Source organism: Anser anser (genome assembly GCF_964211835.1).
Source record: "Anser anser genome assembly, chromosome: 2".
Lineage (NCBI taxonomy): Eukaryota > Metazoa > Chordata > Aves > Anseriformes > Anatidae > Anser > Anser anser.
This window is the reverse complement of record NC_139721.1, coordinates 28,116,014-28,133,129: the sequence shown is the minus strand read 5'-3', so window position 1 is coordinate 28,133,129 and position 17,116 is coordinate 28,116,014.

Genomic DNA, 17,116 nt, shown 5'->3' with positions numbered 1-17,116 from the left:
CTAGTTTATCTTTGAGGTCCATTCCAGCCCAGGCCACTCTATGATTCTAGGATTCTATGAAAAGCAACTTCTTAAGCAACTGCAATTTTCTTTCCTACAGTATAATTCTTCTATGAGATGGCTACTCTGTTGACATACTTGGTTGAAACTGGCCGATGGGTTAGTAGTTCTTGTTTAGGAACACAGGAGTACAGACATGCACACCCACATGTACACATGTCCACCAGCCCCACAACCCTGCACATACAAGCCACATAAGCTTGATTTCCCAACCTAGCAATTTTAAATGAAATTTGCAAGAAAAAAACAAGTGCATGTTCCTGCCTTCACTGGGCAGATGAGAAATGTCAAATGACAGATAGGTAATGGGAAAGCTCTGTATTTTCCCTTCCCTTCCCTTCCCTTCCCTTCCCTTCCCTTCCCTTCCCTTCCCTTCCCTTCCCTTCCCTTCCCTTCCCTTCCCTTCCCTTCCCTTCCCTTCCCTTCCCTTCCCTTCCCTTCCCTTCCCTTCCCTTCCCTTCCCTTCCCTTCCCTTCCCTTCCCTTCCCTTCCCTTCCCTTCCCTTCCCTTCCCTCTTTCAGTTAGAATACTCTGTCCAGAACAGAAAACTAAATTCAGTGTTTGGCCTTACATATATAGCACCAAAATAGCTTTGTGCAATACTGTAAGTCAGATCTTACCAGCTAAGCAATACTTGGAGGACTTCTTAGGATGTGGTAGGATTTGGGGGGAGGGGGGGAGGGGGTGTGTGTGACCACACAGTGACATCTTGCTTCATTCAGCACCAAAATATGTGCCTTTGCTTACTGAATATACTCTGATGCTCTCAAAAGCTTGAGGGTGTTAAAAATACCATTGTTCTTTATATATGAATAATCTTTTAAGACTCCGGGATGAAATTTTACCTTAGGTAATTAAAATTAAACTTCCTGTAGAAATTCCACCTAATAAGAGATTCTTTAATCTTCTGTCTTAAACCTTTGTATATTGCTAGATGTTGATAAAAGTTGCTAGGTTCCTTCTCTGCAAGCAGCTACATTTCAGTGGTGATGTATTAGATGTGTGAGGGTAAGTAAAACATTTGGGAATTCTTCTGTATTACTTGCTAGGTCTTTGTTGTAGCAACATTAGTTTGCAGCAGCTGTGACACTTCTGGGGTTCATTACTGTAAGAACACACAGACAGAAGAATGGAAAGTAGAATTTCTTGACAAGAGAATTAAAATAAAAGTAATAGTTGTACAATGATTGGAGACAAATTACCTTTAATTTTTTAAAAGTTTTTTTTCAGACTTTTTTCTCTTTACTGTGTTCTATTAAATGATTCTGTTTTATTTGCTACATCTAATCTGTCCAAAAAGTTCAAAAGAAGTTTTCAACAAGCTGAGTAGTAAGATCAGCCTTGTATCATATGATGTATGGAAAGAAAATCATGAGCTTGAAAAAGGGAAATATGAAGCTGATGTACAATCAACCATTTCCTCTTTTATATTTTGTAAATATAAAAAAATGACTGACTGTAAATTCTGACTTTTTGTGGTTTATGAGAGGTAGCAAGGAGTGTGGAATAGACTTGCTGTGACATCTTCAGAAGATAACCATCACCTGTGACCACAACAGACACTTCCTGACCAAACCAAATGAGGGTAGGTTGTCCCTCCCAGTCATCTAATCTATTTTTGTCCTGTGCCCACCAATGCTAAATGCTGTGAAAAGCTGTTGTCTGTCTGCTGTCCTTAGGGATAACTGTGGATATTGTAGTTGATTCGCAGACATCTGTGTTGCACCAGTCATGATGCTAATTTACAAAGACAGCCTATACTGAAGTCTATCATTGTAACTACAGATTGTATGTATCTGGAGACTAAGAAAACTTGTTCACAAGATGGACAGAAACAACTTTCCATTTCCACCAGTGTGGTGTGACTCAGTCCTGAGTAGACAGGATTTTTGTTTCATAGTTCAACATCTGTGCTGCTCTTTCTGCATTTGAGGCCAGTAACTATGGTCAAAAGTCAGCATATTTTCCAGAGATTTCAGAAGCAAAGAGAAAAGGAGCTGAACTGCCAGGTGTCATTCTCCCAATTCAGGGTTAAACAACACAGTCAAAAAGAGACAACTACATTGCCCATTTCATATTCTGTACAGAGTGGATTTTCTGTCTCCTGAACAAACTGAGCACTACATTTAAATAAAAATGAAAAATATTTCTATTTACGGTTGTCCATTTATCAGTATCATGCTGATAATATCATCTTTGTCATGCTGAGAAATAGAGATGAAAAGCTAAAAAACACCTCTGCATCATTGCATTTTAAGTCTGCCATTCCTAGGATTATTCTCTGACTGCAGGGTAAACACAAAGCAATGAATAGACAAGAAGCACTCCTGGCAAAAGAGAATTTACAAATCTTCAAATGATGTTGAATGTGAGTGGGCAGACCATGACAAAGTATTCACACTTCTTCATCAAATCTAACTAGTTTGCCACTACATTTTTATACTATAAATAGTGAACTGGAGTTTCTTTTTGGGAAGAGTAACCCAAATGAAATGCCAGGAAGGAAAAAGACAACTGCTTTTGTAGATATGGGACAGGACAGGATTTGCTAGTTCACAATTCTTTTTATTTCATCAGAGAAATCTTTAAATTCAGTTTCCACCGTCATTATTTTAATGGAGTCCAAATTTACTCTAAGAATTAGCTGCATTTAATTTGGAAATGTGATAAGTGAAATAACATCTTTAATCTTTGCCCTCTTTGAAATGGAATAATTTTACCTATTTCAATTACAGTTTGTGAGGATGAAACTGTACATTTATGAAACTGTATTTCCCACAGTGGTGAGTGTTAATTCAGGAATGATGTATTTTATGATGTTGAGACAGTTAGGAGTATCTTCAGAAGATGTCTTCTTTAAAGGTAGCAGTATCATTATTTCTGGTGCTGATAGTAAACTAATTTGAGGTCACAATAGTGCAAAACATTGAAGATTTCCCTATACAGCATGTTTTTTACTTTAAAATTCAAAGCATAGACATTTTATTTGTAAATCACTAATATTTACATAGAGATAATCTACCAAGACATCTCCATAGAGTTTACTGTGTGATTTTGCAGTATTCATGCAGAAAAATGCTAACTGATTAAAAATACAGCTATAGATTGTTATGATACAACACTGAAGTGTGGGTGAAGTGCAGACTGTGTGTTTGTAACAAATTTAAAGTATTTTTTACAAGATAAATTCAAAATTCAAGGAGTGATTTAGAACATGCGTTTACCAACATAATGGATCAGAGATAAATTTATTTCTTCACTTATACTATTGCACCCTTGATTGGCCTTCAGTTACTTAGAAGTCAGCACTCATTAGGCTGTACTTGTTTTGGACCCCCAAGACAGATAAGACACTGGTAAACTGGACCAGTTGAACAGGGGGTTCCTAAGATGATTGATGCTGGAGCCTGCAGTAGCTGTTTTTTTCTCAGCCTGGAGAAGAGGTGGTTTTAGTGAGGGGAATCACAACAGCTGCCAACTCCTATGAGGAAATGACCAAAGTGTTGGAGCCAAGCTCCAAACAGCGGCCCATGGTGGGAGGACATGGACTTTGAGGCTGAAACAAGAGAGGTTCAGACTAGAGATGAGGAGACCCATGGACAGGTGGACAGGGGTGCAGGTTCCCAGAAAGGCTGCGCAGAAAACCCTAATGGGGCACAGCCCTGAGCAGCCTGGTCTGAGCTGAGAGCTGGTAGACTGCACTGGAGACCTCCTGACCTCCCTTCCCACACACACTCTCCTGTGATCTTGTACTGGCAATAGTCAGGAGGAGAGTAGTCACCCATATAAAAATTCATGGCAATGAGCCAAATCACACAGCCAGATTCTATATCCCACTATGCTTAGAAGAGCCCTAGTGAAATTCTACCATGACCTAGGTCAACAGCAAAATTCCCAGTGATTTTGACAGACACAGGATACCCCCCATTGTATTTGGTCTTTAAACATGGAGAAGAAATATTGGAGTTTTGCCATCGGCTTCTGAGAGGTCATGTCACACCAGAATAATAAGTGTGTCCAGTCCTGCACTGACCAGGGAGCCTGGGCCAGCTGGAATCTGTACTCAGCTCTTAGCAAAGTATCTAAAATTAGAGGGTCTGAATCCAGGCATGAGGCTTAAATCAATACTATTTGTGTATTTTTTTTCTTTTATTTTTTTTTTCTTCTTTTTTCCCCACGTGTGCCTAATTTGAGTTTGGTCACATCATACTTTTTCTAGGAAGCAAATATGCATGACTGATATTAAGTTTTCAAAGTTAAGCATGTACAATGTGTATATATATACATTTGCCTCAAGTGTGTGGCTGCCAGATGGTGAACACAACTGATCTAATTTTACCTACTAACATGCAGTTAGATATGAGTTTGTGTCCATAAAGAGCTCTAGTCAGTGATACAGATTAGATTCATAGCTGCTTTGATGGCAGGTATGTAATAAGTATATAAATGGCTTGGATAGATGTCTGACTTCTCAGCTTCTCATTTAGAGGAAGTTGAAGTACAGTGCATTTCAGATATAAATGCTGGCATTAGCTAAACTATTTACTACTTTAAAATATTAAATTAAGTACTTCTGTGTTTGTCATCCAGTCCAGTCCCTGATGTAGATATTCCAGACATATTTACCCCCTATACTTTTGTATTCAGTCACTAAAACATGACATTTTTCTGGGAAGGCTAATTAAAAAGCAAAGACCAAAGTTCAATGAAACACAAAGAATATTGCACTAAACATGCTGAGAAAGGTAAGCCTGCCTATTGGTACTTTACTCTTTGAGGAAATGTTTTGGGTTAGAACTTCTTCCATGGGATTTTCACCACAGCTAGATCGGTTTCCTTTTTTGCCCAGTTAGTGGTATGTGTCCTTTGCTGTGCTTTCTTCAATTACATCAGATGATTTAAACATTGTTGCACATATGACATATGAATTTGGTCTTTAATAAAAATCTGGTAATGAAACATTTATTACATGTACTCGTACAACAAGAAATGTGTGCCAAGAGCTTCGAAAATATTTGCAAATATTTTTTACGTCTAGGCAAAAATCTGTGGCCTGATGAGAGCAACAGAGATACTTGGGAGTATGTAGTTAAGAGAACCTTCTTTTTAATGGCATGGAATGTAAAAAAAATCTTAATTTTTGGAAGCCCAATAGAAGTTCTCTTTTTATCATCTTAGACACAAAGCTTTATTTAACTTTATGTTTAATGAGAGGTTTCAGTTTCAAAACTGTCTTTTAAGGAGGTAAATCTTCATTTTGAATGGCAGTGATAAACATGAATTTAAAATACACTACATTCTAGTTAGACAAAACAAAACAAAACCCAAGAAAATAGTTAGTTTTCAAGATGTACCTATAATTAAGGCTAATCTTACTTTCTAGTCTCTATATTGCTATAACTGGATCTTCAGTCCCACACCCCTGTCTACAGTTCTTGCCTACCATTTGTTCTGCCAACAGTTTTGTTTTGTTTTGTTTTTTAAATTACAGGACTCTCATGCTTATAGTTACTCATGAATAAAGACCAATGTCTGCCTAGGAAAGATATATCTGGCTAAAGAACTATCAAGTGGCTAGGGCTTGGTGTTCTTCCTCTGTGTTGTTGGCTCAGATTTACTTTCTTCTTTATCCTCAGGACACTCCCATGACAAGGCAAAGAGAAGGGAATATATTTACAATTATTTCACTGCTCTGAAGGCAGTTTACCAAGATAATACCAGCAATTAAAAATAAATGAAAATGTACTGTCATTTCTGAAAGCATACAACAAAAACATCACAACACATGGATTTAAAACATCACAACACTTGGATTTTTTTCACTGCAGTAGTGTTAGTCCTACATGCAGATGCAGGATATCAATATTTAAATTCTCCCCCATACTTTTTTTTTTTTTTTGTTCCCCCAAGGATCTAGGGAGTCACTGATCTGAGTGAGAACTATGGACGTATGGACATATTAGAATGAGTCCAGAGGAGGGCCACAAAGATGATCAGAGGGCTGGGGCTCCTCTCCTATAAAGACAGGCTGAGGGAGTTGAGGTTGTTAAGCCTGGAGAAGAGAAGGTTCCAGGGAGACCTTACAGGAGCCTGCCAGTACCTAAAGAGGTACAGGACAGCTGGGGAGAGACCCTTTGTCAGGGAGTGTAATGATTGCACAAGGGGGAATGGCTTTAAATTAAAAGAGGGTAAATTTAGATTAGATGTAAGGATCCTTCACTATGAGGGTGGTGAGGCACTGGCACAGGCTGCCCATAGAAGCTGTGGATGCCCCATCCCTGGAGGTGTTCAAGGTCAGGCTGGATGGGGCTTTGAGCAACCTGGTCTAGGGGAGGTGTCCCTGCCCATGGCAGGGGGGTTGGAATTAGATGATCCTTAAGATCCTTACCAACCCAAAACATTTTGTGATTCCATGATTTTAAACTCTCCTTAAAAAGATCTAAAAGCACCCTCTGGCTTCAATGGAATTTTAATTTGGTTTCAATGGAATTTGGTTTGGGTTGGAAGGGACCTTAAAGACCCTTCTGCTAGAGGAGGTTGCTTATAGTAAATAATTTCTTCCTTATATTTAATCTAAATATACCCTCTGTTAGTTCACAGTCCCTGGTCTATATAGCATTCACAGCCTTATGGTGGCATGGTGCCAAGCAGGTTTCTATAATCATCTATATTTATGTGACTTCTGGATGGGTGTAAATTTGAGCTTGCGAAAGGTAAACTCTGTCACGATAATGATTAAATAAAGAGGAAGCATTCCGTGGTAAATGTGCTCCTCAGATGAACAAAAAATAACTCACATTATTTATATATATGCATTGCCTCAGCTGCTTGAAAATTCTGCTAATTGGCTGCTGACTAAAAATTTGCACTAAATTTTGTAAAATATTTGAATGCTGTGCCTTTTTTTCACTAGTTCATGAACTCTAGTTCATGGTTTTTTTTTTGTTTGTTTTTTGTTTTTTTCCTTCTTCCTTTAAAATTACGATCTGCAGAGGCTTGTGCTTGTAGTTTATTCCTTAGGCTATGATTTCACCCTGTTTTTATTAAAGAAGCTGCACTCATTTTCCTTTATAGGTACCAGTGTGTATATTCTCAACTGAAACACATTTTATTCTGAGATGTGTGACAGGTCACTCACAGTATGAACAGAGGGTAGTCTTACAAGGTAAAAAAACATTTTTTCTGACATTTAGAGATGTCTGCTCCTTTGTGGACTGTGATGGAAATGTGGCTGTTACAGTGATTTCAGACTTTTTCAGGTCAGGAAGGTTAGCTTGCTACTCAAATCTAAAGTAGTGGAGTGTTTACAGATTCCATTTTTGCTGAAGTTGAATTTGAAGAGAAGATGGCGAATGTACCCTGAATGCGCGTTGCTAAAGATGTTCCAAGTTTGGTGCTCACTTGTAAGGTCCATGAAGCATGGGCAGTTACAGAAACTGTCTCGGGGCAGAATTTAACTTTAAATAGTCTTCTGCGTAAGGGTTTCACTGAACTGAAGCCAGGAGGATTCTCTGGAATATATTAATAAAGAGAATTTTTTTCTTTTTCATATATTAAAATAAATTTCTCTTTATCTGTGCTATATAACTTCATGAGGCATTTGTCATCAAATACGTCATTGGGAGAGGACAGCACTGAATTCTGGTCTGTAAATTACATTTATTAACACACTAATGAGGGAAAACACAAACTGAGTTTCTTCATGCTTTTAGTGGTTACTTTTAATGGCACAGAAATGATGTTTCTTACAGAAAGCCACACAAGTTTTTACGTGTACTGACCTAGCTATGGTAAAAATCCAAGTGATAGCTTTATATCCCTACATCTTCCATTTGCAAAACCAAATGATAAAGCAGTCCAAAAGCAATTTACAGACAGTGAACTTGTAGCTATAGGAGTAAAAAGCTGTTCCATGGAAAAACTTGGTTGACTCCTGTGGTTTCAAGTATCCTGTTTTCTGACATAGTTCATGAGAAGGTGTACTATAACCCTGGTAACTTCCAATACTCCTGATTCAGCTGTGTGTGGTTTTGGTCACAAAAGGAAAATGTTAGCCTTCTGATTGCCACAGTTTCTACAAACAATAGACAGTGTCTGGGAATCTCTGCTAAACAATTGCCTTTACTCTACATAAAAATTAATCTGAATTGTTATATATGGTGGTCCATCTTAGACTATATCTGAGTCCAACTTGACATGCAAAAACAGGCAAGAGTTTTGCAAGAATCTAGTTGAACTGATGAATATCCAGAAGCTGAATTTGTGCCTTTCTCCTTTACTTAAAATTTCCAGGATAAAAGAGAACAGCTGAAGCTCTAATCACTCCAGATACTGATCACCCTCCAGGGTATCACACACCTTCTCCTTGGAGTCCAGTTACTGAATTAACAATTTTGATTTTTGATTACTCCATTTGGGAGCCTGTAGGAGTTGACTATTCTCTTAGAAAGAAGTCAAAACTCTGAGTTTATCTCTGAGTCAGATAAACTGTGTTGTCTTCTTAATTGACTTTCAGTGATACTAACATTTATTTATGCCTCGAGTCTGATAAACAGAAAATTTTAACACATCCTGAACTTCCCTCAACTAAGGCAGCAGATGGTAATCAATACAATAAATTAGTTCTATAACCTTGAGTTTTTATCATGTCTGCATTTGCATAAACACATAAGTAAACTCACGTGCAACTAATTTTTAACTGAAAAGGTGTATTGTAAGCATATAAATATGGTTATTTAGCCCTAGCCTCATTTTATAAGTTCAAAACATGTATAAATGTGTATATATCTTTTTTCTCAGAGACAAAATTATTCTAATAAATAAAACCAGATTGTATTCTTTGTATATTGAAAAAGAGGCAATGATATTGGACAACATTTTGTACAGCCAAAAGTATTCATAGTGACACAAAAATTTAAGATGGGACTATGTTACAGAGAGAGCTTTGGATCAGTGAAGGAGTGCAGAAGCTTCCTTCCTGTAATACCGTCCCTTGGGGCACCCTGCACATTCAGAGCACTGCCCAGGACATTAATGCGGGTTTCCCAGTTACCATGATATTTGTGCATCTTTGTCATCATTGCCCTTCTCTGTTAGGTTCCAGAGAGACCAGAGCTGCAGCCAGTAATGTACTGATGACAGAGGCTGAAGGCACAGCAGTTCCCTGCAGTTCTTTCCTGTAAGAAATGTTAAGTTTTCAGCCAGTAAGAAGGGAGTTATCCTTGTTTGTAGAAATCACCAGTGGTAAGGAAAAATAAACAGTCCACCCTTACATCCAGAAAAATATAGGATTTGGCACCACCTGAAATGCAAGACTATGGAATTCATAGGACATGATTTCCACTAGCAGAGACTGAAGTGGGGAGTTATAAGATTCACTGTATGTATTGGTGCAGGACATGCTCTTGCTGACCTGCAAGGCTGAAAAAGTCACTGGCAAACTGAGTGCACTCAGTGAGGGTGACCGCAGCAGACAGGTGATCTCCTTGCATCTTGTCCTAAATCAGCATGGCTTGCTTCTTGCTATGTCCTCTTCCTCCCATGCTCTGCCTTTGCTGTCCTTGTTCCTATTTTATATTTGAGTATCAAGAATAAACATTACCATCACCATCATTTCTCTATTTCCTTTCTACTTTCTACTATTCTTCAATTTACTTTGTACTTCTAGAATTTCTACTCTCATTTTTCAGTTCTTCTTCATGCATATCAAACCAAAACAGTGCAGAGGTGCTGACAGAGGTGGCAGAATTTAACTGAATGCTTTATGAAGAGAGAAGAGATGCAAGGGTTTGTTAGTGGCCACTTTATTTTGCAGTCTTGTACATATCACTTGCTTTATAGCTTTGTGGATGATTTACTGTGATGGAATCAGAGGAGGTCATAGGGTTGTTCTAATAAAATATCCACAAGTCCAGTGGTATACCTGTATGTTTACAGGAGGTCTGAGTGAAGGTCAGCAGTGAAGAAAGTGGGAAGGCAATAAAGAGCAATAAATAACTGGAGTTGCTTTCAGACAGGACTCTGTCGGTGAGGTCTTTGTGCCAAGTACCAAGAGCAACTGTGCTGTCGTTGTTGCAAACTATAGCCTTATTTTCACCTAAAAATTAAATTAATCTTTAATGTGGAGGGGAAAAAAAAAAGAGAAAGTATTCAACTTGTTAATTGGTTGGCATTCAGTTTGAGATTAAAGTGTTTAGTTGTATGTGTCTGCACATGAAGCTAATGTGTGGAGTATCTGAGCTCCCGCTGTAGTCACTAGAACTTCAACATTGCCTATACAGCCAGTCATGTCTATGCTATTAACAGCCCAAACCAACATCAACCAGTGGAGTACAGAAAGCAATCCAGAAAACACACAGATGTAGGCACCTGGTAGCTGGTTGACTGAGCCACGAAGTATTATACTGAATGTGTTGTCTTTGACTGTAATGAAAATGTAGATACCTACTGGACCTTGCAAATATCAACATATAGGTGTTTTAGTCTCAAATGGAACCTCTTGTTCTTTAATTCTCAGACTACATGACAGAAGAAATTCAAAACTCCTAAATTTCCCAAATCCCACAGATGTGAAAAAAATTAGTACCATTTTCCCTTTAAACAAAATTACAATGAGAATTCAGAGCATAACAAGTAAAATCAGTGACCTTCTAAAAAGTATAAGGATCCAAAGTAATCTTGTTTAACGTCATTGGCACTGAAATAGTTCATTAATGCCAAGATTTAACTGTGCATAGCTGTTCATTTTTTATACACCTACATTGCTCTAAGACAATTTGCAAACAGTATGACAGAATGGAGGATTTGGAGGATTACCTACTCTTGAAGTGCTCTATTATTAATGAACTCACAGGAGCTCTATACTACATTTCAGCATAGTAGGAGAGGAATAACATGTGCAAGTGAAACTGTAGGGTTTTTTGAGTACACAGCATGTAATTACTGAGACTGGAAGGTGGCCAATGCACTAAAGCTGACACTCTAACACTAACTTTGCAGAATTTGGTATAGAGCATATTTGCAAACAGTTTGCTGCAGTTCATTTTCCAAGGTTCAGCATTAGACAGGAATATATTCTCTATTATATTCTGATGGCAGCACATCCTCCTGCTGATTATAGTCTCACAATCTACTTTTGTTGCCTAGCTCTGATACCTTTAATTTTTCTCGATTAGGGAAGTGGAAGAATGAGAACAGTAGAGAATTCCTTCCTTCCCAACAGCCAGGATACATTTAAGTGACATGCAGTGGAAAATTACTCCCTGGAGTCTTCTCTGAGGTCCAGACAACACACACACATCTTAGAATGGTGAGCGTCATGCACATCAGGATGAGGGTCATGCACATCACGAGAACTTCACAAACAAAGACACCCTCTAATGTGTTCTAGGGAGTATGAGATAGCTTTGAAGTCACAACCATTAGCAAGCCCACCAAACTTCTCTTATTTTCAATTATCTGGTAAGCCACTGTCAAAAGCAATGTTCTCTCTTTCCTCATTCCTGAGACAATATCAAATGACTAAAGAGGGAAGCTAAACGTGTTACTACATGGAATAATTGGGAGGGAAAGGTTATTTGGTTTAGGCTGAGGTGGGAGCAGGAACCAGTTCACCTACGGGATTTGTTCAGGAATGATGAGAAATAGGTGGGAGGTTAAGAGATTTGTTGAGACAAAGGTTGGTACCTGCAAGGAAGAGGCTGCATGTGCTTGTTGTCAGAACTCATTTTGCAGGAATAAAATCTGTTATGAAGAGTGGTTTATGAACTTTGCTCCAGGATCCAGGCAGGGAGGCCTGGTTCAAGTGGAATAGATCTCATGCTTCCAGATATCGCACCAGCTTTTGTAACTGGAACCAAATAATGGATATTTTAATAACTGAAATATTTGTATTATGAGCTACAAATTTACTCAGCTTTGCATTTTCCCATGATGGCAAGGCTTTGGGTCTTAATGATTACATTTTCCAGAAGGAAAACAAATTTCACACAGTTTTTAGTCTTATGTATGCGGGAGGGGGGAGTGTGCCCACTGCTGACTGGGTCTGAGCCACAGGAGCCAGCACATAAATAGAAAGCAAAATTTTGAAAAAGAAACATATCTAACAATAGAGAGGAACATGGGCCCCATTGTTCTCCCAAGCACATTTCTACAACAGGGAGAACACAGTAATACCTCATTTAAACCTGTGTGACAGAGTGACTTTATTTTGCTGTTTGCATTTAGCTGGTTCTGATGGACGCTCTGTAATTTTATGTTAGTCAAAGCATAATTTTTTTTTCTTTTTCATTTGATAGAGCTGGCTATTCAGAATAGTATTTTTTTTTGTTAGGATTTTTCCTAGGCATTTCATAAAATTGTGATTTTGACATTTTTTTAATGCACCATTGAATTTGTTGACAATTTTACTGAGCTCATTAAATCACTAGTATTATTTGTAATTCATAAATACTAGTCTGGTAGTGAGGAGGCTCATTAGAAAGCACCAGAACTTTTTTGAGGACTAAATGTCCCAGAGCTACAAATGCTTATTTAACTAATTACTCCATCTCTGATCTTTCATCTTAACTTATTTAAAGATGTCAGCCTTGACAATGAGGCAATATATTGAACAACAAAGGTTTCTATCAGCATTACTTCTACTCTAGGAACGTCTAAGTATTTAAAGTTCACCACTTCTACTGCCAAAGTGTTTCTGCATTACCTCCTTCTTCTACAGATGAGGCTCTTGTAGAAAAGCTTCAAATAAAGATTCCAGACATATTTTCAGTGACAACAAGTGCTCAAATTTTCTGCATCTCCAATCTCTTTATCTCTCCTTAGAATGTGCTTCATTCATCTCTACATTGTTTCTCTTTTAAACCAACTATTTGGAAAGCTGTAACAGAAAGAAGTGTTGGGTGACTTCTGCAGCAATTTGACCTAGATGGGTAGAGAACTCCACTCAAAGGCAGGACTGTGATAGCATAATATTAAACGTATAAGTGAATATAGCTGCTTAGCATTAGCAGATGTAGTACTTTGTTAGTTCATCAATCCCTGCACTGTTAAAAGCAGAATTTATATATATATGTTTTTCTTTCTAAAATTCCATCTTACTCATAAGGTTTCTACTTTTAACTTCATGATTTTCTTTATAGCTAGACAAAGAGTATCTTCCTGACACTTGAAGTCTCTGTCAGGAACTAAGTTTTGAGGTGGATGTGTTCAAGTTTCTAAACTGTACATAGGGTTGAGATCTGGCTATTTTTTTCTTGACTTTTCTGTCTGGTCCTACTCCCCAAAACCACTAATCTCTAACACCTACTCAAAATTTAATTGCATATTAATATATTATACATTACATAAAGTACTATTATACATTTATATCTAAATGGACAGTGTACAAATAACATTTGAGACATTATCTCAAATGCCCATGAGAGAACCATAAAATAAAACAGATGGCAAGGTCTAAATAAAATGAACAGTAATCAAAATGGTATTAAGTACCTTGCAAATAGAACAATAGTTTTGATTAACATCAGCAGGAATTACAGAGATAATGGGGAAGGTCTACAGAGCTCTGAAATGGTTTTTGGTGTTCCAGTCTGAAATAATTTACTCTGACAGAACCAGATCTCACATCATTTAATCAGTGCAGCTTTATACACTGCCTTCAGTTTATGTGTTTTCCTATATGGCCAGTACAGATCATGTTGAAAAATAGAATATGAAAACTCAAAGCTTATTCAAAATTAGGTTTCACTCTTACCTTTTTATTGGTTATAGCAGTGACAAGTGAGAACAACAGCTTAACATGGAAGATTTGTACTTGCTTATCAACCAGCAGCTCTGGAGAGTGACTGCAGAGATAAAAGGATTTGGCAAACTATTGCAAATAAAAGTAAGGTCTAAAATGGGGTTAAAATAGCGATAATACTCTGGACAGTACAAAGTATACACACCCTGGTGTACTATATACTATTATTTCATACAGTACCAGTTTTCTTCATGTAACCCAGCATCTCTTTATTAAAACTCCTCAAATTCAGTTTCTGATGGGCCTTTTAAATTTCCTGTAAAGTGGGGCGACCTCCTTAGTAGGAAGAAACATATGGGCAGTGTGACATGGTTCCTCAGACGTCAGAGCATGCTTTGCTTACCAGGGTGTATCTCAGCTATGCTTGGGTATGAAGTGGAGCAATTACAGACTGAGAACATATTGCAGAGGCACATTTACTAACTCAGTCATCAAAATTATGAGCAAAATATTTACACTTAAATTAAGGTCAGAAGTGTGAAACAAATGAACCCCTGCTGAAGTCATTTTCAAAAGTACAAAGATGACAGTATTTCAGTTCTCAAGGTCGAAATAAGGGCTTGTATCTGAAATGTTGTGTGTTTCTCTTGTTTAACTCATAATAAAAATGAACTATAACCTCTCCCTTTTATGCTTTTCCCTCCTTCCCTTTACACAAGAGCAATGGATATTATAAAGCTTAAAAAACTATGTAAAGAAAATACTGTAGGGTAAACTTTAACCTTTAGGCACAGCTGCTCAACTTGTTAGTTCCATGGGACTAGTGAAATTCACAGAACAAACAATTTGTCTCAGAGGATTTAACTGAAGGGTTTCAGGAGGTCTGATCCAGGTCTCACAGAAATCAATGTGAACTTTTCCAGTGATTTCAGAGAAAGCTGGATCTGATCCAACAGTTAGGGAATTCTAAGTTAAAGATCAGATTTATCTCATTTAGCCTGACATGCTGTTTCAGCTTCCTTTCCAATCAAAAACTGTAAATACAAGTAAATGAAAAATTACAGAACAAAGCCTGGGTTAATATTGCCCAATCTCTGTTTTCCCACAGCTACTCCTGTGTATCCTATTATCCCAAAAGACATAAAATGAAACAAATAAATACAATTAGTTTGCGATACACACAGCTTTTCATTATAAATACAAGCCAGAGCCTAATGATGACAATACAGATAAGAGAAAATGCATCTGTGTTTTCTAATGCAGTTTTAATACACAAATAATTTCATTGCAAATAATTATTACTGTAAGTTTAAACCCAAATGGTATAAAATACTGCTGAAATTCAGACACCGGACTTTATGGATGTTGATTTTAATGGAATTAGCTGGAAATCAGTGCTTTCTAAAGACATTCATCTGGAAAAGCTCTTCAATTTCTTTTTAGCTATCTAATTTCAATTACTCCAAATGAAGTAGAAAGCTGATGGTACGTAAAAACTATATTAATAAACTTTCAAATATTTCAGCATTAAGAAAGTGCATTAGTTCTGTACTGTGTGTATGCAATTCCTCTCTCTTAGCCATACAAACATTTTCCTTGACATTTTCTGTTCTAACACTATATATGATCTGTCCTTCAAATATCTTTTTAAAAGAAATATTAGTACTGGCAGCCATTATGTTGTAGATGGACCTTGGCAGAATAAAAATATCTTGCTTAAAAAAGTACCTGCTGTGGAGCATTTAACAAAATGTCAAACCTTAAACTAGGTCAGCCTTGTAATTCTGAGCAGTCTTCTCATGTCAAGAGCAACATAAACAACACACTAAGTGTTTTTCTGTACAGTTACCACCCTCATGTTTGCCATATGTCTCTTACCCTCTTTTTGTAATTTCTTTATTGCTCTTGCTTGGTGTCCAACAACTTTACCCATGAACATAGAAAGAGCTCAGAGCTTGCAGTTATGTCCATTCTGGCCACGGCAAGTGGAGAGGCAGGAGGGCAGTTCTCTAGGTTGCAGCTGGTGAATTTCAACCTTGTCCAAAAAGAAAAATCACTTGCATGCCTACAAACACTTCACCCCAAAACTCAAGAATCCTGACAGGTGTTTTTAGTTTACACTGAATGTTATTGACCTTGAAACAGCCCCAGAGGAATATGAGTCCATTAAGAGGTTTAGCGTACTCTCCAATGATGAAGATGCTTGTTGGATGACACCAGCTAGGAGCTGGGTCAATAGTTGAGCTCAGTGCAAGAAGAGAATGATAGAATCATAAAATCATTTAGGTTGGAAACACTTCTAAGATCACGAAGTCCAACTGTTAACATAGCACTGCCAAATCTACCACTCAACCATGTCCCTAAGCATCAAATCTATACATCTTTTGAATACCTTCAGGTGTGGTGACCCAACTACTTCTCCGGGCAGCCTGTTCCAATGCTTCACAACCCTTTCAGTGAAGAAATTTTTCCTAATATCCAATCAAACCTCCCCTAGAACAACTGGAGGCCATTTCCTCTTGTCCTCTTGTCCTATCGCTTGTTACTTGGGAGAAGAGACCAACTTCAGCACCTCCAGCACCTTGATGTATTTCTTGTAGTGAGAGACCCAAAACTGAACACAGTATTCGAGGTGTGGCCTCACATGGTGTGCTGGAGAGCAATAGAAGATATTTTCTTCCCTTTCCCTCCATGGGGTATTTCCATTCTGGAAAATGGAATAGTTCCATTTTCTTGGGACAAAGTCCTTAAGCACAATTAGAAGTGCTCCAATTTTATTGAGATTATCTCAAATTTATCTGGATTATTATCGCAATCTTATCTGGATGTTTAAACAGGACTCAGATACAACATTGCAGTGATAAGGGCAGGCACCTTTCCTGCATGAATATGAAAAGCAACAAATTTAGAAACAAGGAAAAATGCTTTATTTTAAGAAAAACATCTTCTCCCAGTCTGTATTCATGTCTGGGATTGCCCTGACCCAGATGCAACAGGTTACCCTTCTATTATTAAAACCCATTAGGTTGAACATGGGCCTTATTCTCAAGCTTGTCCACGTCCCTTTGGGTGGCATCCCTTTCTTCTGTTGTATCAACTGCACCACTCAGCTTGATATCTTCTGCAAACTTGCTGAAAGTGCACTCAATCCCACTGTCCATGTCACCAACAAAGATGTTAAACAGTGCCAGTCCCAAAATGGACCGCAGAGGGACACCACTCATCACCGGCCTCTATCCAAACATAGAGCTGGTGACTGCAACTCTCTGGCTGTGGCCATCCAGCCAATTCCTTATCCACCAAATAATCTACCCT